This window comes from Crinia signifera, chromosome 8 (assembly GCF_055691185.1).
Source record: "Crinia signifera chromosome 8, ASM5569118v1, whole genome shotgun sequence".
Lineage (NCBI taxonomy): Eukaryota > Metazoa > Chordata > Amphibia > Anura > Myobatrachidae > Crinia > Crinia signifera.
The window spans coordinates 9,841,709-9,858,343 of NC_139224.1; the positions used below are offsets into that span (position 1 = coordinate 9,841,709).

At 45.6% G+C, this 16,635-nt stretch overlaps 1 protein-coding gene and 1 long non-coding RNA gene across 2 annotated transcripts in view; both read left to right on the plus strand.

Moving 5' to 3' along the window:
* LOC146025715 (protein SSUH2 homolog) overlaps positions 1-16,635 on the plus strand; it is a 57,489-nt gene that overhangs the window by 30,971 nt on the left and 9,883 nt on the right. The window lies entirely within an intron of this gene.
* LOC146026933 (uncharacterized) lies at positions 1,574-13,335 on the plus strand. Its single transcript, XR_014454578.1, has 4 exons — positions 1,574-3,982; positions 4,079-4,144; positions 12,338-12,450; positions 12,738-13,335. It is a non-coding gene; the product is annotated as an uncharacterized LOC146026933 (long non-coding RNA).

Below are 16,635 nucleotides of genomic sequence, written 5' to 3' on the forward strand. Positions count from 1 at the left end.
AGGGGTAATTAGTGGAAATTACTGATCCAGGCCCTACATGCTGAGCGGTTGATATAGTACCCCCTACCACCCGCGGGACATCAAAGCTTCCCCCACCCCTAACGCTAGAGGATCGGTAGGGGCCCCAATACATTGCTATGCCCAGGGGTCTACACTGCTCCTGATGCCCCTGTATGTATATATATATATATATACTAGGTGATTCATCGCGCCCTATGGGCGCTCTTCACACCGTCGTAAGGGGCTGCGCCCCCTTAATTTGTGAACGTTTGTATATGAGAAATATGGGGAGGGGGGGCCGCGGGGGGTGCCGTGAATTGCGGGAGGGGGGGTTTGCTGCGGATCATGGAAGGTCGCTGGGGGGTCGGGTGCCGCAAATCACGGGAGGGGGGTGTGCCGCGAATCGCCACAAGAAAAAATAAACACATAAAGGTCAACACATGTAAATGTTGACATAAGTGTGGCACTTCATTGGTGTCCATGTCGACACATGAGAATGAATCTGAAAACATTCAAAAAATGAAAAATAAATCTTCAAAAGCTCATGTCAACCTTTTTCATTGTCGACCATAGCCATGTCAGTGTTTTGCTTGTGCCATTTAATCCTAGGGTTGGCGTGAATCGCGGGGGGGGGGGGGTGTGTGCTGGGATTCGTGGGAGGGGGGGTCACGGGGTGGGGGTGCCACGAATCGCAGGAGGGAGGGTCGTGGGGGGGGGGGGGGGCGAATTGCGGGAGGGGTGTGTGCCACCAATCGCTGGAGGGGGGGTCGCGGAGGGGGGGTGTGCCGCGAATTGCCACAAGAAAAAATCAACACAGAAAGATCAACACGTAAATGTTGACATAAGTGTGGCTCTTCATTGGTGTCCATGTCGACACATGTGAATGAATATGAAAACATTCAAAAATTGAAAAATAAATCTTCAAAAACTCATGTCAACCTTTTTCATTGTCGACCATAGCCATGACAGTGTTTTGCATGTGCCATTTATATCGCGGGAGGGGGGGTCCCGGGGGGGTGCCGCGAATCACGGGAGGGGGGTGTTTTTGGGGCGGGGTTGCGGCGAATCTCTGGAGGGGGGGTCGCGGGGGTGTGTGTGCCGCGAATCACGGGAGGGGGGGTTGCCGCGAATCGAGGGAGGGGGGGTCTCGGGGGGGTTTTCGCAAATTGCCGGAGGGGGGTGTCACAGGGGGGTGTGTGCTGCGAATTGCGGGAGTCGTGGGTCGTGGAGTGGGGTGCTGCGAATCGCGGGAGGGGGGGTGCCTCGAATCGTGGGAGGGGGGGTGCCACGAATCACGGGAGGCGGGGGGTTATGCCGCTAATCGCTGGATGGGGGGGTTGTGGGGGGTAGCACGAATTGCGGGGGGTTGTACCGCGAATCGCGGGAGGGGGGGGTTTTGCCCCGCAAATCGTGGGAGGGGGGGGTCGCGGGGGGTGCCGCGAATACCGGGAGGGGGGGCGGCGGTTTTTGCCGTGAATTGCGTGGGAGGGGGGGGGATCCGTGAATTGCAGGAGGGGGGGTCGCGGGGGCGGGCATTGTGGGGCGCTCACCTGGTGGCTGTGGAGTAGCTGGGCAGCATGGGGAGGCAGAGGGTGTCTGGCACTGTGGGCTCACTGGGCTGGTTCTCTGTCATGTGAGTCAGTCATGTGAGTCAGAGGCTCCACCCAGCGTTAGACACACACTCACACACTTTGAGTGACAGATATATATATATAAGAGATACAGGGCTGGGGAAGCCTAATTATTACAACCATAGCCTGTTCCAGTACTATAACAAGACTGGAGCTATCATAATATTTGGAAAGTACAGGAGCAAATGCTGGATTTGCAGAAGGGGATTTCCACTGCTCACACCTGCTACTATGCATCTAGGGAAATGGTTAATGTAAGCAATGCAAAACAGGTTAAAACAGGGTGCATGAGAGAATGTGACCACAATAAGACTAATTAAAAATTAATCTAATAAACAATATACACTAAACATCGGCAATCACCATCAGCCCCTGCAATTATTATTTAAACAATGTGGTCACAAGCCATAGGGCACCCCAAAACTGGGAAAGGTGAGTGCCGATACATTGGTCAAAGTGGGAATTTAACTTAAAATACAAAACTGGTCTGTCATGGGGGGTTTCTGGGTACTCAGAACCCCCCCCCTGTGTGCGCTAGTGTAAGTATAGATTCTGGGAACTATAGAAGCCAAACTTTAGCAACTTGCTACTTTGTGTGCTAAGCAAGAGCTATTCAGGCTATTCAGATTGACACATTGAGGCTTTCCTACAAGAGATAGGGTGACATTCTATGGGATGAGATTTGTGTTTTTTGGAGAATATTAGTAAAAAAAATGGCGACATCGCATTTTTCCTTGAAATCGCATATTTAATAGGATGCGCTAAGGGACGGAAATCGCATATTATGTGTGATAACTCATGCGTACTGAAAGTGTGGAAAAAACAAAAATAGCATTTTTATCGCATCCAGATGTTTTCTTACAGAAAAGTATATAAATCGCTTATTTAATGGGATGCGTTTTCGTAAATCGCACTTTTAAGGTGTCTAATAATCGCACTTTTTTCAGACCAGGTTCTGTTAGGCGATTTGGCCCAGAACTCATTTTGGTCAAGTGCACAAATGGTTAATTTCAACACAGGTGGCCTCAGTTTCACTCAGAAACACCCCTACATATACCCCAACATCATTAAGGACACCTGTGAGGGTTTGAGACATGGAGATTTTGCAGAGTGGTTTGGAGTTTCTTATCTGTGATGTGGCCCATTTGGAGGAGCTGCGCAGGAGGGAGGAAGCTGCGCACCAGATCCAGGTAGCCCCCCAACTACTGCGTACCCCACGTATGTATCATGCTAGGCTGTACCTGGACTCCCTCTCGGATCAACCGGTTTTGGGGATGTTTAGGCTGAACCGCAATAACCTGTTGGACTTATATGAGCAGGTGAGAGATGATTTGGACCCTTTCGGGGAAGGCAACTATGCAGTGTCTGGGCTACAGAAATTAATGTGTACCCTCTACTATTTGGCCACAGACTCCACTCAGTCTGTGACCTCATGGTCCTTGGGGGTATCATTTTACTCAAGTGTTACTTGCTTTAAAGAAGTTGTGGTGCACATACATCAGATTCCCATGTTCTGAGTTGGAGTGGCAGGACCACAAGTTGGCTTTCTATAGACTCTCAGCATTCCCTCACGTGCTGGGAGCTATAGACTGCACACACATTGACACATTGGGATTAGGGCACCGCATGTGCGTGGATACGTCTATGTCAATCTGCGTGGGCGGCACTCTTTGAACAGGTGGTATGTGATGCTCATCTCAAAATCCTAAGTGTTGTAGCGGGCTTCCCTGGGAACTGCCATGACGCCTATATTCTGAGGCACTCAGCCCTCTGCAACCGATTCAACCAACAACAAATGCCAGAGGGCTGGCTACTAGGTAAGTACCTTTTTACATATTACCCTCTCTGTCCTTATTTGTACCTGCTCAAATGTGTGTGTTTCCTGTTTCACAAGCATATTGTTCTTGTCCCAGTGACTCCTGTTTGCACAATGCACATACCTTACCATATAAGGCAATAACTTCCTATCTGTGTTTTAGGTGACTCAGGATATGGGTGTGTTTCCTGGCTCATGACACCTTTGCGCTCCCCAGAGGGCCCTGCACAGCACCGGTATAATGAATCCCATATTGCAACCCGCAATGTGGTGGAGCGTACATTTGGAGTATTGAAAAGTAGATTCCGGTGTTTGGACCGGTCATCGGGTACGCTGCTTTACCACCCAGCAAAAGTAGTGATGATCGTCCAGGCTTGCTGCATGTTACACAACATAGCCCTGTCCCAACCAGCCTATGTGGAGGAGGAACATGCAGCAGTCGTGCAGGAAGCCCAACCTACCACACCTCGGGTAGTGAGGAGTACGCAGAGGGGGAATCTGATGCGTACAGAAATCATCAGGCATTACTTTTCTGGTAAGCACATGTGCCCTGTATTCCAACATGTACCTTTGCTGTAAGTGTACTCAAACAAAATATTTACCAATACCATCTGTTTCCAACCACATTTAGCCTAATACACAGAGCCCAACGGATGCAGATGGTGCTGCTGACCTATCCCTTGCTGTAATCAACCTTGTAAGTACATTTGCAACATGTATGAACGAATTTTTCTCTAAAACATGGCTCACCTGGTGTTGTGGAACTACACGTCCCAGCATGCCCTGACACACTATAACCATTACAGTCCAAACAATGAGTGCCAGAGCTTGCTGGAATCAGGGCCGGATTATAATGGGGGCACAAGGGGTCAGTGCCCCTGGCCCCCCCTCTAGCTAGGGGCCCCCTGTGGTTGGCATGTATTTTTTTTAGCTAAAGGTTTTGTGCATGGGAGTGGGGTAGTGCTGCAGCTTCACCTAGCTGCCAATGTGACAATGATTAATGGTGCTGAGCATTGGGAGCCAAGTGTGCAGTGCATTACTGGGAGTTGACTAAGTCCTATGACACTTTGCACCAGAGGGCAGAGGCGGAGACGTTTGTGCTGAGCTCTGATTGGTGGAGCTCATTACATGCTTCTCAGGCCCATGGATAACAGCAGCAGCAGCCTAGTCATGGGAGGGTTTTTAATCAGAGGCAGCACTGGGACTGTGAGGTCTCCTACAGAGTAAGGTGCAGAGGGACAAACACAGGCTTTTCATGTGGTATGTATGTATGTATGTATGTATGTATGTATGCGTGTGTATATATATATCCCCTGAAGTTACCCATTGACCAAGTTGATACTGCCTTTACTCTGTATTTTGACAGTGTAATATTCCCCGTGCAGTTTGCGGCCAGTAATGACAAGTGCAAGGTGGCCCCCTTGTCTAAAGTGCCCCGGGCCCCCCGAAGGCTTAATCTGGCACTGGCTGGAATATGTAGTTCCACAACCTTTGACGGGCCAGGAGTTACACAACACTACTTTTCAGCAATCTCATGCCCATATACCATTACACTATGTCATATTTCACACAACAATTGATTTAAAAATAATACACAGACAAAATGGTATGCGTTTAGACATTTTTACTGCAGTATAGCATGTCATAATTAACCTGCATTTTTGTCACTCAAACATTCGAACTGTCGGGGGATGTAACAAGATGTATTGCATATTAGATGCAAATAAACAATGTAAAAAACAAATAAATGATCTTTTCCGACCATCAGCCCACGCTAAATCAACTTTTGAAGCTGCACCCAGGCCACCACGGGTCCTAATACTCCGACGGGGTGGGGAAGTGGGCGAGCTACTTACTGGGGTGTGTAAGGAAATATCTCTAGCCCCTCGATGTGATAAGCCCCTTAGGTACCCGTGAGAATGTAAATTAACACTACACACCAAACACACGGTGGCGAGTTAAGAAACGCTCTGTTTTAATAGGAGATTACAACAACTTAAAAAGGCAAGAATACATGGGAGTATACAAGTACATGTTACATTCTTATTGGTCTGTTAATAGTTGCTGGGCAGATTCAGCAGAAGGCGTACAAAATATCATACACAAGAGAATGGGTAAAAGAGGGGGGGGGGGGGGGTTTCCATTATAAGGGAGTTTATGCAGGTGCACACTTCATACCAAAACCAAGAGGGGGGGGGGGGGGGAGTAGAAACTCAGTATAAGAGATAAGGCACGCTTAGGCTTACAGTATGACCTTGCACGTAACTATAGTAACGACAGTCTACGTGCCAGTTCTCATATGCTACATGGATTCCTAATTTTAACCCTTCAATCCCCTCTTAGAATAATGAATTTAGATGATATGATTCTTCTTATTAAACTCCTTATTTCTGTGCTTAGCAAGATATTGCTTGTAGCCTTCAGGGGAATTTGCGTGTGCAGGGGCAATGGATTCATACATAAGGGTGTTCTCAATACCTTTGGTAGCAAGCTTCCTACAACATGGTATAATACAAAAAACAACAATACAGATAATTGTAAGAATAATCAATATATGGATTGCTAATTGAACAAGGGCCTGCTTCCAATTTTCAAACCATCCAAACCATTGGCTCCATGGGTTATCGATGCTTGAATTCTTCTTCAATTCTATTGATAAATTCTCCAGTTTTTTAATAGCTAGAGTAACTTTACCATTGGGGCCTGTGTTGTCAGGGAAATATGTACAACATCCTTCAACTTTTCCTATATAAACACAAGCTCCTCCTTTCTCTGCTAATATATCTAGAGCCATACGATTTTGAAATGTCATTTGTGATGTGGCTTCTAATTGTTCTGCAATGCCTTTTAAAGCATCTTTTGTATCATTTACAAATCTCTGCTGGTTGTAGTAAATGTAATTAATCCAAGCAACATTCTTGCTTGCTGTGATTGTGGGTATGATGGATTCAAAGCCGGCCGCAACTTGGTCTCTGGCCTTGAATTCATCTGGGACCCCTCTTGGGACACCAATTGCATCAATATATACATGTGGATCAAAACTCGCTAAAGGTGTTCCTCTTTTCTTTAGTAATGTCAACATTGGGCCTAAAGGGTGGTATTACTTCAATAAATATCAATGGGAAGATGGAAATCCATATCTGGTGCTTCATTCTCTTCAGTGGGTTCCGCTGCTTATCTCAGTCGGAGGTCAAGGCTGTCTGCCTCCGTTATTACCTCGTCCTGTAGGGGGTCAAAGTTGTCTACTCCCGTTAGTACCCCTTCCTCGATCTGTTCTCTATCCGGGACGTTACTCGGGACTTTCTTCACTCTGGATGCGTGTATCCACGTCGGGCCTTCTTCAGTTAGGACAGCCGTCCTGGTTACTGCTACGATCTCTGTCTCTGGACCGTGGGTGAAATTTCCTGGACCTTTGTTCCTAGGGAGTACCTTCACAACGACCTTGTCTCTGACCTGGAAAGGGTGTCTTGGTTCCTGTGGATTAGAAGGATTTTTACAAATAACACCATGTTCAATTTCACTAAGTCTGGTGATGAGGGACCTAACATACTCTTCTCTAATTTGTTCTAGGTCTCCCTCCTGGACTATCATTGGTTTCTTAGCCCAGGGTGTGGGGAAAAGTCTTCCTATTAGTATTTCAAAAGGTGAATAACCCAGAGTCTGTTGGGGGGTCATTCTAATTTCTGCTAGGACTATGGGGAGTGTTTGTTTCCATTTATTAAATGTTCCTCCTGTTGCTTTCCTAAGTTTGTCCTTTAAAGTCCTATTCATCCTTTCCACAATTCCTGAACTTTGGGGATGATAAGGAATGTGAAATTTCCAATCTATTTGCAGTGCTTTCACTAAAGCTTGTGTGATTTTTGCTGTAAAGGCAGTGCCTTTGTCGCTATCTATTTGGAGCGGGCATCCCCATCTAGGGATGATTTCTTGTGTTAGTATGCGTGCAACTGTTTTTGCATCTTCTGCTTTTGTTGGGAATGCCTCTGGCCATCGTGAGAACATATCCACTATAACCAAAGCATACTCCTGTTTTGTACCTTTGTTAGGTATGTGTGTAAAATCAATTTGCAAATGTGTGAAAGGAGTGGTAGGATACTCCAAATGTTGGTGCTTTGCTTTCATTGGGTTATTGGGATTGTTGCGTAGACAAGTAATGCATCTGCTGACATACTGGTCTACCAATGTTTTAACATCTGTGATGTAAAAGTCTTTGTTTAAAAGGATAGCTGTGGTGGTTTTGCTATGGTGTCCTACCCCGTGATAGTGAGCAATGAATAATGGGGCGCTTGATTGTGGTATGCATGGTCTTATGCATGGTCTCCCCTCTTTGCAGATCAATCCTGTTTTAGGATTTTTCTGCAATATAGGGTATACCCAGTCAGCTAAATCCTCTGGGGTTGCTGAACTTTGTAGTTCAGTGATCAGGAATTGGTCATCTATCATGGAAGGAGTTATGACAGGCATCTGGTATTGTGCAATGGGTTGCTGTGCTGCTTCCTTAGCTGCTGCATCAGCAAGGGCATTGCCTTTTGAAACATAATCTTTGTTGCCTGTATGTGCTCTGCAGTGCAAAATTGCAATGTCAGATGGTAATGTGATTGCATGTAGGAGGTTGGTGATGAGGCGTGCATGTGAAATGCCTTTCCCATCAGCTCCTATAAATCCTCTTCGGGCCCAAATTACACCATGGTCATGTACTACACCATATACGTACTTTGAGTCTGTGTAAATTGTGACAGGTTTGTCTTTGTACAGCTGACAGGCTCTGGTTAGGGCAATGAGTTCTGCAGCTTGTGCTGATTGGAATGGAATGGGTTTAGCTTCAACAATATCATGAGGGAGGCATACTATGGCATACCCTGCTTGGTATGTTGTGTCATTTGGTCTACTACATGAACCGTCAGCAAACACTTGGTCAGCGTCTGGAATGGGCACAGGTGACATGTCAAGTCGGGGTGAAGTTTCTGCTTCTATAGTCATTGTGCAGTCATGTTCGTCAGGAATGTCATCCTCTGGACCTTTTAATCCTAAAAGTGCATTGAGGATGGGTGCAGGACCTGCATTGGTATTTGCATATTTAATATCAAGTGATGTGTTGTTGAGCAAGAGGACTTCGTAGCCACTCAGTCTCTGTGCTGACATGTTGTGTGTGTAGCCCTTTAAGTAATGCTACAACATTATGTGTGGTATGGAGAACAGTGGGTGAGCCTAGGGTGGGTGTGGTTGCCATCTCAGCTACCATTGCACAGGCCGCCAGTGCCCGAAGACAGGCAGGCATACCTTGGACCGACACCGGCATCACTTTGGAAAAGAATGCCACGGGGCGCAGCTTACCTCCATGTTCTTGTGTCAGCACACCCGCCATGGTTTTACATTTGTCCCTTGCATATAAATGAAATGGTTGTACATAGTTTGGGAGGGTCAATGCCGGACTTTTCATCAACATACATTTAAGGCTTTCATATGCATTTAACATTTCTTGTGACCATTGTATCTGTTTAGGTTTGTCATTGAGTGTGGCTTGTCTCAAAATGTTATCATAGTAGGAACAGTCAGAAATCCACTGTCTGCAATAATAGTGTTTGGGCGGACCAGACCCAGTACAGACTGAATGCGTTGTGGACTGACTTTCCTATCTCCCTTTTTCAAGACAAAACCTAAATAATCAACATTCTTTTTGCACCATTGCATTTTTGTTTTTTGACACTTTGTGCCCACATTCACAGAGCCAGTTTAACAGTTATATACCATCCTCTCGGCATGCCTCCTTTGTTGAACTACAGATAAGCAGATCATCTGCATACTGTAGCAGGACTGAACCATAGGGGGGGTGCCAGGGGGTTAATGTGGCTTGGAGCACGATGCTCTACACAACAGGGGAGTCAATATACTCCTGTGGCAGTCTGCATCATGTTAACTGCTGGCCTCAAAAGAAAATGCAAATAACAGTTGTGTCTGGGTGCCCACAGGTATGCTAAAAAATGCATTTTTTTAAATCGGTTACTGAGAAATAGGCGGCATCTACAGGGATGGCTGAGATTAGTGAGTTTACATCGGTTACAATGGGTGCAATGGGAACAATTAATTGGTTTATTGCTCTGAGGTCCTGTTGACCATATCTGAGGATTTACAGTGTCTAATTCTGTGTTTGAGTCAGAACTGTCAGTCATGAGCAAGTGTGGTGATGAAACATCAATTCCTTTTCCTGCTTCTGATGGACTGATTGTGATTTCTAGCACAGAGAGAAGATCTCTGCCTAGCAAATTGATTGGGCAGTCAGGTATTACAGTAAATTCATGTTTTCCCATGTCATGGCCCTTTAAGGTCTGTCCCTGCCAGTCAATCTGAAATCTGGGGTTGTCTCTAGGTCTGGGTTGGCTGGGCTGCATGGGGTTACTGACCTGTCGGGGTTTGTTTGAAGGGAACGGACAGTCTCTAGCCCAATGGCTATCCCTTTCACAGTTATAGCAGCTTGTCTGCCTGTTGGGTGGGGGTCCCGCAGGAGCCCTCTGAGGTAGTCTGTCTCTAGTAGGACGGAATGGTTTATTCTGTCTCCTAGGATTGTTTTGATTTTGGAAGCGTGTGAACGGAGTATGTGATGGTGTGACAGTGTTTCTTTTAACTTCAAAACAACCTGCTGCTTCCTTTTCATACAAATGTTTTTCAAAATCCTTCACTGTATCAGAGGTCCAAGTTGAAACACTCTGCTTCACAGCGAGGATATATATATCGGCAGCAGATTATTAATGAAAGTAGAAACAAGTAAATTATCATTATGCAGAAGCGGCAGACCTGCTTCCTCGGTCCAGCACTTCTTGAATCTCTTCCAGAAATTTGTCACTGTTTCTGACACTTTCTGTTTACAACTTACAGCTATGGGGAGAGATGAGCGTGCTTTAAACACTTCATTCATATGTGCAGCAAGTTGATCCCACATAGCATCTATGCTTTCTTGTGTGTTAAGTGGGTAACCTACAGCTGTTTGTGTGACTGAGGGTACACTGATAAGTGGAACTTTTTCCCAGTCCCATCCATTGTAATGGTCAATTATACCATCAACAATGCGTCTCGTATCTTCTTGGGTAAAGCTGCGTCCTTTGCATGCTTTCTTTAAATATGTTATGCATCCTATTGGTGTTATCATTGGTTTGGGACGATTTTTAATTATCCTATCCACCCCGCTAAATTGTCTACCCAAGGGTTAATAAAATAGTAATTTGTGGGGGAGACACGGGCAACATATTCTTTACATGTCTCTCCTGGTAAAGGCGGGGAATATTCTGTTTCTTTACTCTGATATAATCCCATAATATAACAGTCTATCAGTCAATATAGTCACAATAATATCAGTCACAAGTCAAGTCGCAATTGTACTTAAAATTACTTTAAACAAAATGACATTCAGTAGCCAAATCACTTTGCAAATCTACTTAGAATCACTTTTAAACAGTAATGACACTCAGTGGCCGTACACTTACCACCCGTCTACTGAGTATCCTTAACACAAAATATACAGTACAATTGTATATAAGACAGACAGAACACTTCAGCGTACGTGCACTTACCACCCGTCTTTAAACAAATACACAGTTTGCAACATTAACAGACAAACATGTACATACATATATTTAGGCGATCAAATCGAGGGGGTTGTGGATCCCTGATCCACCACGGTATCCCAGATACCAAACTATGGCGCCTTTAAATTTTCCTCAATCAACTAGTAATCTCAAGTCCCGGACTTGAATTACCTTTATTACGTGTTCCCTGAACACGGGCTCATATCACGTGTTCCCTGAACACGGCTTTGTCTCACGTGTTCCCTGAACACGGTTTTGTCTCAGTTCAGTTTCAGCGTTTTGGCTGCAATTCCACGGCAGAAAAGACAGACAACAAAATTCTCTATCTTACCGCGTAGGAGACAGTCAAGCTGATCCCAGACTCGGAGCCCCCAGATTGTAAGGAAATATCTCTAGCCCCTCGATGTGATAAGCCCCTTAGGTACCCGTGAGAATGTAACTTAACACTACACACCAAACACACGGTGGCGAGTTAAGAAACACTCTGTTTTAATAGGAGATTACAACAACTTAAAAAGGCAAGAATACATGGGAGTATACAAGTACATGTTACATTCTTATTGGTCTGTTAATAGTTGCTGGGCAGATTCAGCAGAAGGCGTACAAAATATCATACACAAGAGAATGGGTAAAAGAGGGGGGGGGGGGTTTCCATTATAAGGGAGTTTATGCAGGTGCACACTTCATACCAAAACCAAGGGGGGGGGGGGGGGGAGTAGAAACTCAGTATGAGAGATAAGGCACGCTTAGGCTTACAGTATGACCTATAGTAACGACAGTCTACGTGCCAGTTCTCATATGCTACATGGATTCCTAATTTTAACCCTTCAGGGTGCTAGATACACTACTCAGTGTAGATGCTGCTGCACCTATGACATTGACCTCCATTTGCTGAATTTGTGCCTGCATACCTATTAAGGCATTGGTCTGCGCTGTACACGATTGGCTAAGTGCAGCTATACTTTGCGCAAGGCTGCCAATATGGCTATTCTGTTCCCTTACAGCAGAAGTAAGATCTGCAAAACGGGTGTCAATGCTATTAGCAATGCGCACATGAGTACCTACACCAACCCGTACACTCCTTGAAATTTTTCTTAATTGCAGAAAAGTGTGACGCATGTATCCCTGGATGTTGCCTATTTGCAGGCTTTGGGAGGCCATAAAATTTGTTTCTCCTTGAAATTTAACAAGGAGTTAGCTACTTGTGCAGCAGAAGCTGCTGTATGGGGTGTGTTTGTGGGTGGGTTGGGTGGGAGTCACCCCACTTGGTGGAAGATCACTCTGTGATGACGTCTGTATTTCCTCCTCAGCCACAAAGGTCTCCACGGGTTCTAGAATGATGTCCATTTCGTCCAGCATCATATCAGAGGATTCTGTTGGTTGTGTTTCTAGTTGTTCAGTACCTGTGGATACAGATGAAGAGGTAAGTACTGATGCATATATAGGCCATTCTCTCTTCAGTACTGTTTTTGAAAGGGCTTGAGATGCTGAACGCACATACCTAGGGGTATTATGTACTTACACATGTACCCGATACTGCATGTAACATTGTCATTAATAATAAGTGAGATGGCTAGGTCAGATTACATTCATTTCCGTTGCAATGTAGCAGCAGAAGATGAATGTAGTGTGAGATATTGTTGATGTGACATGGGTGTGTGTACTGTATGTGTAATGGTGTGTTTTTTGTTCCTTTACCTGCTTCCACAGATTCTGCTCCAATGGGCCTTCTTTTCTGTGATGCGTGAGCACTTCGGGAAGGACAATCTGTGAAAGAAAAGATGGGCAGCCAATATCTACCTTGCAATTGATAAGCATTTATGCCAAAAATGCATTGAAATGACATTACTGGACAATACTTCCTTTGGTTAAGGACTACATTATTTAGTCCCCACATTATTTGACATATGTTTTACACCTGAAATTGGCTTAAATTATTATTAAACTATTTGACACAATATAACTGGTGCAAAATCTGTGGTATGTAGGCATGGCAGCTAAACCACAAGTACACCAATGTTTTTGGGCCACATACATGTTAAGCTGCTAGAAAGAATGTTAAAGTGTTGATCAATATCAGCAGTTGTGGAACTACAAGGCCCAGCATTATGAGCAATTTGAAAGTAGGAGCAGGCAATTTTTTTTGCCTGACCTTGCTGGGCTATGTAGTTCCACAGCAGCACTTTACGTAGCATAACAATACAAGTGAACCTTACAGTTTAAAAACATTGCCATGTATGTTTAAGATTGCATGTGGTCACACTTACCAGCTCTGGGTGGCGTCGCCGTCCTATCGGTATCCGCGACGTGCATGCCAGGCAGGGGGTATGATTCGTTTTAACTTGACCTCATAGGACGTGTAGCAGACAGTGGTGGGGCTTCTGTGACAGGCTGGGAGGGGATTCCTGGCGGTTACCTTTGCTTGTGCCGGCGGACTTCTTCCTCCACAGGTTCTTCACTCCGCCAGTGGGGAAGACCACACCTCCGTAAGAACCAGAGCAAGGCGTTCGGTCAGATACAACTGAAATTTTATTTAGTGCAAATGGAACACGAATACTCAAGGTATACTTAACAACAATGGGTTTGCTAAACACTTACTTATCAGAGAACCAATTTCCCCCGACAGTCTCCAGTATACTGGGGAGTGATTAAACTGACCCCACTGACCGCCAACTGGGTCCTTACAGGCGACCGTCTATTCACTCGGCTATGTGATACCCAATCAATGACTCTAGGAACTAGTACGTAAATCTACGGAGTGTTTAACATTACAGGTAACAGACAAATTATAACATATCGCATGATATCCAAACAGACACAGTTGATGTAACACAAAATGAATATCCTGACTAGTATATATCTTGGAAAAAGGAATGGCTTGCACTGACTATAATATAGGATCAAATTTTTAACCAACTATTTCCAAAATGAAAATATAGAGTGCATGATATTATTGAAGCTTACTAGCCAATTTCATTGATAAATATTTGGGTCTCCTGTTAGTGGTCGACACCACCTGAACATAAATATTTTCGCCAGATTTTATAATTATTATTATTATTTTTTATGAGTTTTTTCACTGTATATATCACTCATTAAATTCAGCTCATTCTACTGATGACCCAAGTGATTTTGCGGAGGATCACAAATGGTGTTCATCACACTATATAAGCTGATACACTTCATCATTTAATCACTTAAGCATTAAAAAAAAAAAATCGAAAAAAATCGGTGCAACAATATCTTTTCTATGTGTAGCTGTGCACACTGTTTGTGTTCAGCTGCAATTTTCATGATTTATTTGTTTTCACTATTACTCTCAAGTGGCGAGGTGAGAGTATGAGAATCAAAGCATGTATGCAAGAATAATACTACTCTTAAAGAGACAGTAACCTTTACTAATTATTGGGTTGTATACAATTGAAGTGTAATCCACATCCCCCAGCGTATACTAGAGGGTACATTTAGTTTTTAAAGGGACTATAATTAAGCCAAAAAACTTTTGAGACACATGCTTAACATATGAATTACCATCTTTATTTTACATCGATTACTAACTCACTCTCCAAACAACAAATATCCACTTGAATTGTGTTTATCCTGCCTATTCCTGTTTATCTCCTTCTCCTCCACCTCCTCTCCACTCTTTCCCCCTCCTAATTCAACTCTTCATCATCATCTTTCCGTATCCATCAGTCTCTAGGTGAGATTTTTGTCGCATTTTGTATTGCCTTCTTCCACTAATATGTTATAAATTGTAAATTAATATTACAGCTAAAGTCAGTGCCCCTAAAAAGAGAGTTATCTTTTTTCTAATTTATAGTATATATCTTGGCAAAGTGTTTCCTGATGAGTAAGGTTAATCCAGCAATTGGAATCAAGGGAAAGATGAGTCTCAGTAATAATCAATTTTAACCACAAGATGGCAGTATGTCCAAGACTGTGATGCAGGAACAATAATGTCTTACAACTTGTGGGATCTTCCTGACTGAAATCCCCTGAATGAACTACTGATTACTGTTTAAATGTACTTTGTATCAGCTCCCATGGAGCGGCAGGTGAACAGAGGGTTGAAAGGGGCAAAGAAGGCCCGGGGATGGCACTGGGGTTTCTCCCTTCCCTCAGTTAGGGTACCCTGTGTTGGTGGCAGGTAGTGGGGAGTGGGGATCCAGTCTGGTGGATATTTCAGTGAGTCCCTGAGGCTCCAGCAATAAATCACGTTGGTGACAGGGAGTGGGGCCCCTGAGGTTTCAGCAATCAATCCCGTTGGTGGCAGGGAGTGGAGCTTGGGGATCCTGAGATTCCAGCAATCAATCCCGTTGGTGGCAGGGAGTGGAGCTTGGGGATCCTGAGATTCCAGCAATCAATCCCGTTGGTGGCAGGGAGTGGAGCTTGGGGATCCTGAGATTCCAGCAATCAATCCCGTTGGTGGCAGGGAGTGGAGCTTGGGGATCCTGAGATTCCAGCAATCAATCCCGTTGGTGGCAGGGAGTGAAGAGTGGGCCCCTGAGGTTTCAGAAATCAATCCTGTTGGTGGCAGGGAGTGGAGCTTGGGGATCCAGCCTGGGGGCCCTTGCAATGGAAAGTACCTGTTTTCTGGAGCAAGGTGCAGGCTACTGCCCGTCTCGATCTGGTCCTCGTCTGTCTGTAGGGCTGGCGCTGGTCTCTTCTTCTGCAGGGGCACCCTAGTGTGGGCGCTGAGATTGCAGCGTTGCCACACTCAGCCGCGCCGCTCCTGCTCTGTGCCGCTCCACGCTGCGGGTCTTGTGAGCCGACTCGCGTCCTTCCAGGGGTCTTCAGCTCCTGCCGCCGCTTCTCCGTCTCTCCCTCTCTGGCTCCCCATTCAAGTCGCTGCGGTGTCTCTCTCTCTCCGGCGTCTTCTATGGCTCCACGCTGCAGTCCCGTCTCCCGGCTCTCACACCACGCCGTCCGCTCTCCTCCAGTCTCTTCCTCTCCCCTCCTTCACATCCGGCTTTCTCCTATAGGCTCTTTCAGGCTGTCCATGGCGTCTTCCCGCGCTCCCCGTTAACCCCTTCCTGCTGGGCTTTGCTGCGCGGCAGTCCAATACTGCCTGGGGCTAATTCTGAATGGGCAGTTCCTGCTTCAGGGGTAGCCCTAGTTGGGGATGCCACACTTCCTCCGCCAGTCTTGGTGGCCTCCTCCAACTCTATGGCCATTTTACTTTTGAGGTGTCTCTTTATATCGATAAAACTCTTCTTCACGTTTCTGACCAGGCGCTTGTGCTGACTTACAGCGTTCACCGCCTGGGTGATGTCCTTCCACATAGCCCTTTTCCACTGTGCAGTGGTCTTGTGGTGACTTTTCCCTAGTAACCGGTCAAACAAGGGTATGATAGCCCGGACAAGCGCAGCATTTTCCTTGTAGGAGAATCTCACCTTTCTGCCACTTTTTGCGCGGCCAGCTTCTAACTCAATTTCAACTCCAGCCTTGTACCCCTCCGTGCAACCAAGTGTGTTCTTCCTCCTCCTCCTCCTCCTCATGTCCATCTTCCTCCACCTCTGACATGTGGCCCTCCTGCAGCTGCTCTGGGGAATAGGTCCTGGGTATAGGATGGGGATGCCAGCGGATCCTCCACCTCCTCCTGCTG